This window comes from Camelus ferus, chromosome 7, assembly GCF_009834535.1.
Source record: "Camelus ferus isolate YT-003-E chromosome 7, BCGSAC_Cfer_1.0, whole genome shotgun sequence".
Classification (NCBI taxonomy): Eukaryota; Metazoa; Chordata; class Mammalia; order Artiodactyla; family Camelidae; genus Camelus; species Camelus ferus.
Window position 1 is genome coordinate 82,312,938 of NC_045702.1, and position 14,974 is coordinate 82,327,911.

Sequence of the window (14,974 nt, forward strand, 5' to 3'; positions counted from 1 at the left end):
AAGAATGAACATTTGTTCAAAGTCCACAGTGTCTTGAGTTCTCTCCTTTAATCTCCATCACAAACCCTTCTTCAGATCCTGTATGAGGGGCACCTGATCAGACTGTAGGGAGCAGATGGAGTCAGGGAAGACTTTCTGGGGTAAGTGGGGTCTGTGTTGACTCTTGAAGGAAAAGCAGTGGTCGGCCATGTGGCAAAGAAAAGGGGCAGGGGGAGCCCTGGTGGCCAGCGCACGGCATCAGTGTGGGCAAAGACCCCAAAAAACAAGAAGGAATGTGATCAGATGAAGAGCACACAGGACCCACACGATGGAGAATGCAAATCAAGAAGCAGGCAGAAGCTAGGTTGTAAAGGGCCGTGCAAGCCAAGCAAGGGGGCTGGTCTTCATCTTGAAGGTCATGGGGACCCACTGAACTATTTAAACGAGGAAGGATGAAAAGGGAAATTGTTATTTTTGGCTCTAGGAAAATGGTTCCTTCTCTCATTTGGAAGCAGGGAGACTAGAGAAGAGATTTCCTGGACAGTGATTAAAGAAGTCAAGAATTTCCTCTCCTCTTTTCAATCAAGAACGTTTCCAAAGTGCGGGTGATACTATGGCCCTGTGATAATCAGAAAGAGATTAAAGAAGTGGGATGTTAAATACAGAGTGTACAGAAGAAGTCAGAGAGAAAAAGATCATAGAGCTTGTAGAAGAAAAAAAAATTCTGAACAAGATTCAGAGGATGTAGGATTAAGGTAAGTGGGGTCTAGTAGGAAGATCATTGCTTCAAACCACAGCTGCTGTCCCCAGAGGAGCCACAGGATGGCAAGTCACCAGCGAAGAGCCACAGGACACTGCTTTGAAGGGTCAATATTTATTCACTTTCATTTTTTACCCAGGCCAATTTTTATCTAAAGAGCTGTCATAGAGGTAGTTATCTGGGTAAGTGGGAGCTTTTCTTTAATAGTTGGCAAGTTGACTAGAAAAGTGAAGGCAGATTTCATTCCCCAGGACCTGTGTTGGGCAATCCAGAAATTCAACTGTGATTAGATAATGCACTCTGGTTTTAACCAACATTCTTTCTGGCAAGACTAGGAAACTGGGTCTTCGAGGGGGTGAACGGCCAGCCTCAAGTCATGTATCTAGTGAGGGGTGGGGCTGGGTTTCAAACCCACACCAGCCACATTTCAAAGCCTGAACTCTTACATTCCAGTGCTTTTGTTAAATAAATACTCTGGCGATCATTTATACTATCTAGATAAGTACTAAGGAAGTATGGATCAGAAGATTCCATGAACGATTGTTTAAAATGTTGAAGGGCGGGGTCTGTTGAGTTGTTTTATTACACAGCTATAAACACAGTCCTGATCCAAATAACAACAAAAATAGTGTTTCTCGATTTTCCGTTACCCCTTACTCCACTCCTGGGGAGATTCTGCCATTTAGTGACACAGCCCTTTTTTTTGTTTTTAATTGCAGTATAGTCAATTACAATGTGTCAATCTCTGGTGTACAGCACAATGTACTTTGAATTTTAATTCTAGTCTTCTCTTCCCGATCAGCAGACACTTACTGAGTGACAGGAGACTTTGAGGTGTCTCTTCCTTCCAACAGTGATGCCTTGTCGTTGGACTAGCTTGCGTACACAGGCTTCCTGAGAGTCTTACTGTTTTGGTGGCCTTCTGTTTCCATGCAAGTGGAACCATGGCAGGACCCGCCCCACAGGCCCCCAGAGGTGCCTGGACACTTCCAAACCGTAGGGCTCGACGTGGCACTTCTGTGTTGTAGGTTAAAACACATCTACAGGCAATAATCAATGTAGTCAAAGGCTGCATGAGACTTTATTTTTATTGAAGTAGAATTGATTTACAATGTTGTGTTAGTTTCAGATGTATAGTAAAGTGATTCAGTTATACATACATAGGTGTATCTATTCTTTTTCAGATTCCTTTCCATTATAGATTATTACAAAATAGTGAATACGGTTCCCTGTGCTATACAGTAGGTCCTTGTTGTTTGTCTATTATATATATATTACAGTGCCTCTATTAATCCCAAACTTCTCATTTATCCCTCTCTCCGACCCTTTCCTTTTTGGTAAGCATAAATTTGTTTTCTATGTATATGAGTCTATTTCTCATAGTTTTGAAAATAAGTTCATTTTTTTTAGATTCCACACACAAATAAATGATATCATATGCTATTTGTCTGTCTTTCTCTGTCTGACTTACTTCACTTATTATGATAATCTCTAGGTCCATCCATGTTGCTGCAAATGGCATGATTTTATTCTTTTTTATGGCTGAGTAGTATTCCATTGAATATATATATATATTTTATATATATATATATATAAAATCTATATCTACCTATATATCTATACACACACACATATATATACATATATGTGTATATATATATACACACACACACCCCATATCTTCTTTATCCAGTCATCTGTCAGTGGACATTTAGGTTGCTTCCATGTGAGTCTGTTTTTAATAGACCTGTTTGTAATCCACAGATAAATCCATTTTTGAGGACATAATCAATGGCAATAGACATTTGTCCTTGGAAGTAAATTTAATGATAATAATATAACAAGCATAATTTTTCTGTATGGCTCAAACTGACTCACAAGAGGAATTTCAGAGGCATGGAGGAGTTGGTCCGGTCACTGGAATGTGTGTATAGTGGTTCAAGTCAACATCTTTGACCAATGATATTTATCTGGATGTTTAATTTTATTTTGAAGTTAGTCTCTTTATCATTAGTCACATCTTGTGTATCGCTCTGCTTAGAATTTATGATAGAATAGGGGAACACATTTTGATGACTTTAATCAAGCCTGAGTGACTATTCACATTTACAACAGCTGTGGGCATATGTCAAGTTTTATATTATTTCCTTCTCCTGGGAGTCATTCATTAATGGGGGCAAAGAATTGTCCTAAACATTTTTTTTTTCTTTGGCAATTTCACTTAGGCAACTGCCAAACACTGAACTATTATATTTGCAGTTGGCCTATGCAGAGTGTAGATTTTGGCCAGTAACACTCTGCTTTAAGTCTGCTTCTGTCTTAATCTACAGAAGAGTAAAACTTTAAGCCAAAAAAAAAAAAAATTGGATGATTGCCACATATCTCTATAACTATGGGTTGGACATGAAATAATTTAAAATGCAGTAAAACTTAGTCATTTAGCACATAAGTTAGTGAAAATGCACGTGTTTTGCCAAGAGGCTGCACACAGATGGAAAACCTTTTTCTAGACCCCAATTCATTGGGTTCTAAATAAAAGTCCTCAGTTTACTTCATCCATTGTGGAGCGTATTTTTATCTGTAGTTTTTTTTTTTGTTTTTTTTGTCTGTCAAAACAGTTGGTAGAAACTCTAAAGCTTAGGAAAAAGTCTTAAGAATGATTCTTTGCTAGCCACATTTATATCAGCAATCAGTGATGGGGAGAAGGCAGATAAAGCCGTGAAATATAGACCTGTCAAGTGATTGCAAAAATTAGGAAACTATTCTTGAAAGAAAGAAGTGGGTGATATATGGAAGTTTCAAACTCTCACGTGTTGGACGTACCCCAGAAGTTATATATCTCTGTTGTCAGCAGCCACAAGGAGGTAGATAAGGGGCGAGATTCCATCCAGTCTCTTTCAGCTTTCTGTGTATCATTTTCATGTACAAATATCTACTTCAGTGTCAGAAGTTCTGTACAGAGAAAACACATGTGGAAAGGAAGAAAGAACAGGGCAGCTGGGTCCCAGGTAGGTAACGTCGTCACCTTTTCAAGACTGACCTCAACCAGTCAGGAAGTCTTGGTAATGACACGAAACGAATGAACTCCAGCGGGGAAAGCCTGAGTTGGGTGTTCTCAGCATCCCAGGTTGTCCAGAATGTTCCTAACCAGGAAAAGGTAGTGACGGTTGTGATGGAGACCTCCAGCGGGCACTGCTCCTGCCCCCTGTCACCCCCAGTGTCTGCAGGTCTCTGCAAGGCAGGAGCGGGGGCTGGCTGACAGAGTGGGAGGATCGACTAACACTTCTGTTTCAAACTGGGCATTTTGAACAAAATCTCTTTTACGCAATTTATTGTAACATTGCCAAAGAAAAAGCCGTCCTACTAACCAACCAAACAAAACCAAGGAAGTTCTCTGTATATGTGAGAAACATTTGGTTATTAGTGCTAGCAAATTCATCTAATTCTTTCTGAAGTTAAGGTATATATTTTGGAATGTATTGTATCAACTCTGAGACATATATGTGTGCAATCCACAGGCATTGGTGTACTGTTATTCTGTGTACCATTAAGAAAGAAAATAAATGACAGCTATTTTGGAAAAAAGAAAAGGGGGAAAGCCAGAGAGAGTTAATCCAGAATGGAGATGGGTGATGGTTTTATTCGGCTAGTGCTACTTAAAAAAATTTGCTCTGCTTTTTCACTTTATGTTTTCCAGAGTTTCTGCAATAATTTTGTTTCTCTTAATCTGTATATGTTTAATTTTGGGGTGGATTTTATTTACAAATCTACATTTTTTTTTAACTTTGCTAATGTTCCAATGCGGTGAGTTTCCTTCTGTTAAACTTAAATGGGAAATGTTATATTCTAAATCATTTACTGAGTCAGAAGAGAGATGAGTACAACCGAGTTTATGATTTGAAGCTTCAGGGACATTGAAATAAATAAACATCATCATTGCACTGAAGATAATAAAGCACCATCTGGCAAGAATCAGTTCCCGGAAGGGAGAAGCCGGGAGCCAGGTTGGGAAAGCAGGAGAGAGACTCCTTCTGGTCAGGGAAAGTGTGAAGGTACGCGTTCAGCTTCCGCGTAGGGGCACTGAATTTGTGAATTTCTCTCTTGGCATCTGCAGTGAGCAAATCTCTGTCATTGTCCTGCCAGTCTCTTGAAAGTTCAGAGGTGAGTATGGGGCAGCTCTGCCAGTCGGGAAACCTCTAGACATCAAAGCTTTCATCATCCTTTCCTGAGGAAGTGAAAGTCATTGAAAGCAGCAGAAAAACGATGTGAGAGCTACAAAGGCTTATCTGGAGCAAACACGAGGTTTACTGTATACCTACTGTGCACCAGGCACGGTGCTGGAGGTCCCCAAGTCCTGTGTACTTGGGAGGACTTTTAACTCCTAGTGTCGAGTTTTGGAGTAAGTTAGAAAATTGTCTCCAATGTAAGCCTTGGCAGAACTCCAAAGTTAAATTAAGCGAAATTGATAAGGGCTGGGGATTCATTGCTGTCTTGGCTCACAGAACTGTTCAGCTGGGAAAGCTCTTCCCCACGGTTTCTCCTCCACCATCCTGGCTCAGATAACCCTGACTGCCCCCACCCCTGCCCTGGGCAGTGCAGCCCTGCACAGAGTAAGAACTGTGCAATGCAAACCATGGACCCAAAGGGAGTCACAGCCAGACCTCAGGGGAGTTTCAGCTTTCATAGATATACATAAATTAGATGATGGATAGATAGATGTAACAGGATAGGGAAAGAGAGATTATGATGAGGAACTGGTTCACACGATCATGGAAGCTGAGAAGCCTCAAGATCTGCTGCAGTGGGGAAGGTGGGACCCCCAGAGGGCCAGGCCTGTATGTAGTCCCAGTCTGAGTCTGAGGGCCTGAGAACCAGGACTGCCGATGGTGTAAGTTTCATGTGAGTCTCCATCTCAAGACGGGAGAAGACCAAATGTCTCCACTCGAAGAAGGTCAGTGGGGGAGGCTATAGCTCAAGTGGTAGAGAGGATGTTTAGCATGCACGAGGTGCTGGGTTCAATCCCCGGTACCTGCTCTAAAGATAAATAAATAAAACTAATTACCTTCCCCCCCTCAAAAGAACCTAAAAAACTCAAAAAAATTAATTAATTAATTATTTTAAAGAGTCAGGCAGAGAGAAAGGGAGAGAGAGAAAAAAAATCTCTCTTACTCAGCCTTTTTGTTTGATTCAGGCCTTCAACAGATTAGAGGAGGCCCACCCACGTTGGGAAGGACCATCTCTTGATTCCGTCCACCAACTCAAATGTTAATTTCATCCAGAAACAATCTCACAGGCACACCCCGGATAATGCTTAACCAAAAATCTGGGCACCCTGTGGTTCAGTCAAGTTGACACATTTTTGTTTTCAAATGTGACTTTGAGCAAAATTGCTTAATCTTGGAGAGCCTCAAGTGCTACATTTAAAAAACTGGGGCTAATTCCTCACTGGGCTATAGGTTTAAATTACAGGTGAAATCTTGGGCACAGTGTCTGTCCATTGGGAGGGGCTTGACAATCAGCAGGTATCAATCATACCCACTACAATTATAACACCCTGGGAACTTTGTAAGTGTTAAACCCCAGAATACACACTGTCTCATTTAATCGCCACATCAAACTTATGAAGTGTTTTTATCCCCATTTTATAGTTAGGTAGACTGACGCTTAGTGAGTCGTGCATTGTCCCGGGGTCACACAGATAGCAGTCCATAGAGCTAATATTTAACCGGACGTCCTAATCTCAGAGTGAACTCTTGGCTCTTTATATTGTGCTGATTTCCTGGATAAGTCATATAAGTTATGTAAAAGTTAATTAGCTCACCATTATTACTTATTTTAATTGCTGGCATTTTAATAGCATTATTCCCTATTATTTTTTTAGAAATACCAAATATTTCAGCAATGTTTGTGGATTAACTAGGCTTTTATAAGGTAGCCTGGAGACCAAATTGCCATTTATAATACGATTTCTGAAAACGTGGTCTGAATTTTAAACACCCAAGCTAAAAATGAGTTTCTGAGTGGTAACGTGTTTTTGAGTTGCTGATGGCGTGCTGACATTAGCAATACTGGGTAATGTTGATTCTTGGTTCTTTAATCAAAGAAGGGTTTTTGTTTGTTACTTTTTGAAGACAGTGATAAGAAAGGCCATGCCAGTGTCTCTCACAACTGTCCCTGTGATTGGAAAGGCTGGCCATAGGACATTCAATCAAAAGCACTCATCCTGAATCCTCACCCCAGTCTGCTGACACCCCAAGTGTAGGCAAGCTTCAGAGGAGGAGAAAATGAACACACAGTTGCACGTGCAAGATTAGAAATACAGGAGCCCTTAGGGAACTGTATTCAATATCTTGTAATAACCTTTAGTGAAAAAGAATATGAAAACAAATACATGTCTGTATATGCATGACTGGGGCATTACGCTGTACACCAGAAACTGACACATGGTTATTGACACACTGGAATTGACACATTGTAATTGACTGTATTTCAATAAAAGAAAGACATTTACCCCCAACTTCCACACACACTCACTGCACCCCCGAGGGGGTCTCCTCCTCTCCAAGGGGCTCCCACTTGCCCTACCCACTTAGCACAGCATCACTGGACTCTGGAAACAGGAGGGCCTGAGTTTGACCCCCAAGTTAGTAACTTAGGAACGGTTGGCCAACGTTGGCCACCTACCTATTTAATGTCTCCAAATTTCACATTTGTTCATCTGTGATATAAAGCTAATGGTAACTATTTGTGGGATGGCCATGAGGATTAAATAAGAATTTTTATGTTAAATTTTATATTATATATATATATATTTCAGTATATAGGCACTACTGATCACTATTCTTATCCTTTCTGCTATAACTTATGAGCAGCTTGAAGATAGATGTCCTACACGTAGAGCAGTGGAGAGCGTGGTGAGTGTCCCCACAGGCCTGACAAGGGAAAGTTCGGGAAGAGGAAGAGGAGAGAGGACAGAAAGGGGATTCCCACACATTTGGTCGTGAAAAAATCAAGGCTCAGCCAAATGTGGGATTCCCATTAGCGAGGATTTCCAGAGTCAGGTATCATCTGCAATGTCTGCTCTGAGGATGTGCTGATGGGAAACAGAAATAGCTTTATCCCACCTGGATTTCACACAGCGTGGTTATTAGCTGCTGCAGGCGCTGGGCTTCTCCGCGATGAGGCCAGGAAGCCCGGGCCCGGGTGGGGAGGCCAAGCTGCTGAGCAGTGTCCCTCCCACCCCTCCCCGTCCTAATCTGTGTCAACTTTGAAGAGAGCCTTCTAGTGCTAAAATTCTTCCTTCTGCTCACTTTCTGAAAAATTAATTCAAATTTATTAGGTTATCTCTTCAACTGCCCCCAAAGAGCCCAGGCTTACAAATTACACCACTATTTAAAAATACAATTTAAAAACCACACGGTAATAACACCACTGAAGGACCTGTCAACTGGAAAAGAGTCGCACATCCTCTTGTGCAAACTAAAACTCCAGTCTATGAGACATTTCAGTCATCATGTTTTGAGAAATCGAAAAGAATCAATAACAGGGAGTAATAATTTCCAATTTTGTTTTTCATTTTGTTTAAACTATTGTATCTCTGGTATTTGAATTGGAGCCCCCCCCTTTTTAAACATTTTGTCATGTTTCTGTAACATGGCTGTGCTAATAATATTGAGAATTTTTGAAACTAAAGGAATTAGTCTAAGAGATCTTAAATTACTTGTGGAAAGTCATCCACCTGTGGAGTGACGGTGTCTGGACTTAACCTCAAGTTCTTTGACACTAGGATCCACATTCATCTCCAAGATAGGCAGTCAGATCAATTCCAATTGGAAAAACAAGTGTTACATCGATTCGCTAGGTTGGTAGTACTCAGGACTTTATCTTGATAAATCCAAAATATACTAAGCGTGATTTTGATCTTACAAATTGATGATACATCAATCGGTAATGATTCTCAAGTTCACCAAGGCATGATTTCTATTAGTGCAGGAAGACTCCAGGGCTAAAACACATGTTCTCATAATGCGTCTTTGGTAGATGGGTACAATGACTCCAAGTGGGTACCACTGATTTCAGTAATCGAAGGTTAATTGGACTCCACCAAGCAAGTTACTTAGACAAATGATTCATACAAGGCAAAGTAAGTGTGTGTAAAACAAGTCAGTTTCACTTCCTGCCCAAAAAGGACCTGCCATAGTCTCTCCCAAGGACTGGCCAAGACCAGAGTTCACACTAAGGACAGAGCCCGAGATTGTCCCATGAGCTGGAGCCATCAACAGTTCCAGGAGGCAACCTCAAAAGGCCAAATAAGATCAAGTTATAAATAAACTCGGGATGTTAGTAGTTAGAAACTTCGAGACAGCAACAAGGATAAGCAAAAATTTATAGTGTTTACAAAATGCCAGGCTCTATTTTAAGGATTTTATATCTATTGACTCATTTCATTTAGAAACAGGACCATAAAGAAGGTGTTGAACCAGCAATTCCTCGACAGTGAGGTAGGTGACTCGTGGTGTAATGTAGCAGCCACCACAAAAAGCAATACGGGGGTGAGAGGGTAACCTGGTCCCTCCAGCCACTCAGCCACCACAGGGACCCTCCAGATCTCTGCACTGCATATCCTGGCTCAAATACATCTCCTACCCATCCCCTGAGATCCCATCTCCCTGGGTATCATCTATACCCCTAAATAGAATCCCATTACTCGAGGCAGCAGGAGCGAGTTTCTATTCCGTGCAGCCCCCAAATCTGATCTGACACAGAACTCATCTGTGGGAAGTACAGTTAGGGAAAAAAACACAGAAATATAGGTCCACAGACCCTTTCCTGAACTTTCAATGTGAATCACCATATAATGGACTGAATAGTGTGCAATGTATTCACATGACTACTTTTGCCTTTTGCACAAAAGCAATTAGCTCCATTATTCGGGTGTTGCTTTATTTAGCACTTCAGTACATATTAGAAGAATGTTACTGGATAAAAGTGGATGCGTGTGTGTGTGTAGGTAAAAATGTGCAATGTTTAAAAATTATCTGCACATGATACCAAGAGCCCTGTCAGGACATGTGTATTTACAGATATTGAAGAAGTAACAAAGACTCAGAAAACAAAGCTCAAGAGCTGGGATGAAAAGTCCAATCTGTGCAGCAGTAAACTCCATGAGGGCGTAAACTGTCTCTGTAAGACACATGCACCTTGTACCCCAAGCCCTGCTCACATACGCACCTAATGAATTCTCGATACTTGTTAATGAAACTGAACTGAGTTGAGTTAATAACACCTAGTTGTTAGATGTGCTTCATCTCCATGGAACCAACTCAGGATCACGAATACCATTAATGCTGATTAATTTTACTATCAGCTTAAATTCTTAAACTTCTGTCCCTGTTAAGTTCCAACTTCTGAAATGGTTATGCCTGCAACATGGCTTTGTTTCTACCACACAAATCAAGGCAAATAAAGGAACCATTAGCAAAGGCTGTGTGATCTGCTTCTGTTTTTATTTTTATTTTTGAATGATGGGGTAATTCCAAACAGACAGACAACTGGAAAGAAACTTGAGCACCCACCAGCTTGCTTTATCAAAATAACACTAATCGCTTTTAATTTTTTTTATTGCTTTTAATTTTTGTTTCTTTACTGGTAATGGGTCTCAGCTGCCCAGAACCAGATTAACCATTGTCTCTGAGTCTGGACACAGTATGTTCTTGGACGCTTTCATGGCCTTCTATTAGTTATTCATTAATTTATTTATTCACATAGTCACTTGTTGCTTTTGAAAAATATAAAATCAATATAAAGTAAGTACTCCTGAACCTACCACACAACTCAAAAATTGACACATCACAGTAACTAAGCTCCAACGTACCTCATCTTCAGGGTCTACCCTGTCTACCCCGTCCCTTAGGGACAATGGCTGAACTGATTCTGGTGTTTAGCATTCTCTTGTGTTTTTAACACATAGTTTCATATTTAATACATATAGATAAATAGATATATGATATACCAAATCGATATTTTTTTTTAATTTTGGAGGTACCCTTATATTCTGTTGTATTGTGACCCATGAGGCTGCCTTTTGTGTTGTTGTTTTATTTATCTATCTATTTATTTCTTTATATTTATTTACTTATTTTAATGGAGGTACTGGGGATTGAACTCACGCTAAGCACGCGTTCTACCACTGAGCTACAGCCTCCCCTCTGTTTTCTGTTGATTGTTTTAACCTTCACTAAAAAGATACCATGATGCATGAAGATTTCCGAGATATGTTCCAGGCATTCAGTATTCTATCATCCAGTTCATCTGTGAGTTGGATTTGGTTTCTGATCCACTCACTGCTGGCTTGTTCCACCATATTGAGGACATGCCTCAATTTTGCACATTTTGGTTTTCTTGCAGGTCTTTATTATTTCAGGAACCAGTGGTGAACATTCTCACAGGTATCTTTTGATGCTCTTGAGCGTGTTCCTAGCAGTGGAGTTGCTGGGACATAGAGGATGTAATGCACCTCTGATGCAATGTACTCTGATATACTGTAATAAACCATGATACACTATGATATATTGTGATATATTGTAATATATTGTGATATACTGCCAAGACATGTTCCAAGGTAGTGGGACCAGCTTTCACTTCCACCAGCAGGGATCCTGGATCTTTTTGATTCACATACTCTTCAACGTTTAGATTCCTTAACTGTTGCCAATAAAATAGGTGCAAATGGCATTTCATTCTTGATTTTAATTCCTGTGGTTACTGAGGTGGAGTATTCCTTCATGTATTTATTGGCCACCTGCATTTTCTATAAAACACTTTCTTGTGCATTTTGCATGTCTTCTATTATTAAATTGTGTATCCATTGTTTCAGAAATTTTTATATAAAATAAAACTTACAAGTAAAGTTGATGCTCTATTGTCACATTGCCTTCTTCCCTCCTCAAGGGAAATCTCTACTGTTAATTTAGTGCTTATTTTGCTGAAGTATTTTTTATCAATTTACCACATATTTCTGTTTCTGTAACATATACATAGTACAATTTTTTTCAGATCTCCAATGCCTAGGTTAATGTTTGGCAGTGAATAATCCCTTACTAAACATTTGTTGAGTGAGTTGACTGGATTAAATTTAGTTGGATGGAAATTTATAATTAGAAAATAAATTCAAATTGTGGTCTGATAGTAACCAGCAGTATTAGTTTTGACAAGTTATTTGACATCTCTAGATAGATCTGAAACACTCATCTGACACATGGAGTTATAAGCCTAACTCTAAATGAATTCTGAGATCCATTCCTATTTTGTTATTTTAAAAATTTTAGATGAACAGTATCCTACTTATCAATCTTTTTAAAACTTTATTCTCTCAGTATTATGTTTATGAGATTTATCCACATTGATGGTTGAAGATTTCCTTTTGTCTTTTAACTGATATAAAGTATTCCATTTTATAAATATACATATGTATTTTTTCCCCACTGAGGGATTTTTTAAAGCTTTCTTCAATTCATTAACATGTGCACCTGTGCAGAAATTTCTCCAGAGTATATACCTAAAAGTGGAATGGCTGAGTCATGGGGCAAGTACATGTTGCATTTAACAGTCATCAAACACGTAATTGTACCAAATTTCACTAGCAGAGCACAACTCCTTTTTCTCCATAGGTTTTCTAACTCTTAGCATATTTAGTAGACTTTCCCCCCCAATCTGATGTGAGTGACATAGTATGTCACTGTAATTTAATGTGCATTTTCACCACCATGTTAGTGAATATGAACATTTTTTCAGATATCTAGAGTCCTCTACCAAAAATCTCTTGTTCATCCCTTCCTCATTTCATTGGCCTGCTGAAGTTTATTCTTCTTATTGATTTAGATACTGTTCATGACATATTCACTATATATGATTCATTCTATAGTGTTGATATTTATCTGTTTTGAGTAGATTTTGAAAACATTTCCTCCTAGTCTGTAGCATGTCTCTTTCTTCTTTCCTTCTTTTTTTCTTTTTTCCTTCCTGTCTTCCTTTTTTCTTTTTATAGAAAACTTTGTAACTTAGTGCAATTACATTTACATTGTTTTCTTGTTTTAACCTGTTTTCTGTCTTTGTGAGGTGCCCTGTCCTAGGCTGCTATCATAAAGACATTCTCCTTATCTTTTTTCTTAAGCATCATCCAGTTCCCCTGTCATCTTTAAGTCAGTGAAGGTTCCCCCTGGAGTTGATTCAGGGGCATAGAGATAGAGAGCTGATCCTATTTAATTTTGCACAGATGGCTAGCCAGCTCCGCCCACATCATTTATTAAATCGGCCATCTTTCCCCAGCGTTCTGTCGCAGATCAGGTTTCCATGCACATATGAGTCAGTCTGTTGGCTCGGTGTATTCTGCTTCTGAATCCTGGGCCAGCAGCATGTTGCCTAAGGTGCTCTGGCTTCCAACGCCTTATCTCCAAGAGGACAGAACCTCTCTCCGAATGCTCTTCTTCAAAAAAGTTGCTTTGGCCACTTGTGGCCCTTTTCACTGTGCTAAGTGTCTTTCAGATTCAGTTTGTCAAATGCTGTGAACTTCTCTTTAGGTTTTAAATAAAACTGTAGTGAGTTGTATTGAAATTGCTGTCAGTGACATAATTTATGGCTGGGTCTTTTTTTTTTTTTTTTTCCCCTTAGCCTGTTTTCTCTTTACCTGAATTTAAATTCATTTTAAATATTTCTCATCATATGTCTTATTATAAACTCCTACAAATCCTTTTGGAATGGGGCAGGGAAGTGTAATTTTGTAAATTGGGTAAATAAATGCTTGTCTGTCTCCTGTGTATAAGCAAAGTACCCTGGAGACATAATATTTTTGATAAATGTAAGATCTTGTGCATCTCTGAACTTAAATTCTCATTGCGCAGTACAATAAATATAGTAAGTCCATAAATGTACAAAAAGGTGGACTAAATACATGCTAATCCTCAAAAGAAAAGGGCTTCTTTGGTTTGGGATGCAGAGATAATTAAACCAAGTCACCAATATCCACTTCTTTACCTAAATACCCAATACTGAAAATGTAAAGGCATTTTGATTTCTCATTAACCAAATTCTTATTATCACTCCATTTTCAAATAAGACATGAGCCCAGATATGGAGCTTTTCAGCCCACTAGTAGAATAATTTTACCTCCTCCATCTTCCTCACTCTAATTTCACACTAAATTCATATAACATGCACCCCGTGTGAACCTTGTTCAAAATAGCATCACTTTCCTTTGCATTAAATGTGCTTCACGTCCTTTTCAGTACTAATGGCAGTCATTACCTCTAAGAGTTGTGCTCAGCACTGAGATAATGCCCCACAGGCTGGAGATTTCAGAGCATTTTTCACCTCATCTGAAAAGCACGAACATAGATCCCATTTCATAGATGGTGAAGTTTAGGTACCCAAAATCAAAGGGTTTATTCCATCTCCACCATTAAAGCCTTATGGGGTTGAAAGAACACACACAGTTGGTAGCCGTCTGGTTAGTAAAATCTGTGTGAACAGCACAACCGTGTAATGCGCATCAATAGGGCTCAGAAGGACACAGCTGAATTTGTGGATCAAAACACCTGTGTGATTGCCAAGTTCTGTTTTTTTGGCATGTCTTGGACCCAGCCAAGACCAGCACGCAGTGGCTTCAGGACCACTAGACTTCTGGTCCCAGGCTCTGTCCTATGAATTACTCATTTACCAGCCTTTTCCCAAAGGGGACACTGGAGAACATAGGTTTTAAAGGAATGTTGATAGATATTATATTCAAGGGGATTCGTTGGTCAAGCAGGTTCGAAAACATGAACAAATTTCTTTATTGTAGAATTTATACACCACTGTTAATCTCCAAAAGGAGCACAATACAGAAGATTCCACATTCTCACATTTTTTAAATTATAGCTTTCTTTTTATTACATAAAAGAAGTCACATAACTAACTCTTGGGACTATCATTCAGTGTATTTGAAACAAATAAGTTATTTGAGAAAACTTTTTTTTCCTGAATGATATGGAAGATCATCTACCAATGCCTGCTTGGGTGGTATAATTTTTTACTACTGTGGTACAATTATTAGTGCTGCATATCAACTCTATATTAAAAAAAATTGTTTTACAAATCTTAGATTTTACAAACACTTGCTAAATTCTGTTGCGCTGTAGCTCTGTCCTAGATCATAAGTGTGTTTGTTTTATATTGTTTTGTAACAAATGACCACCAACT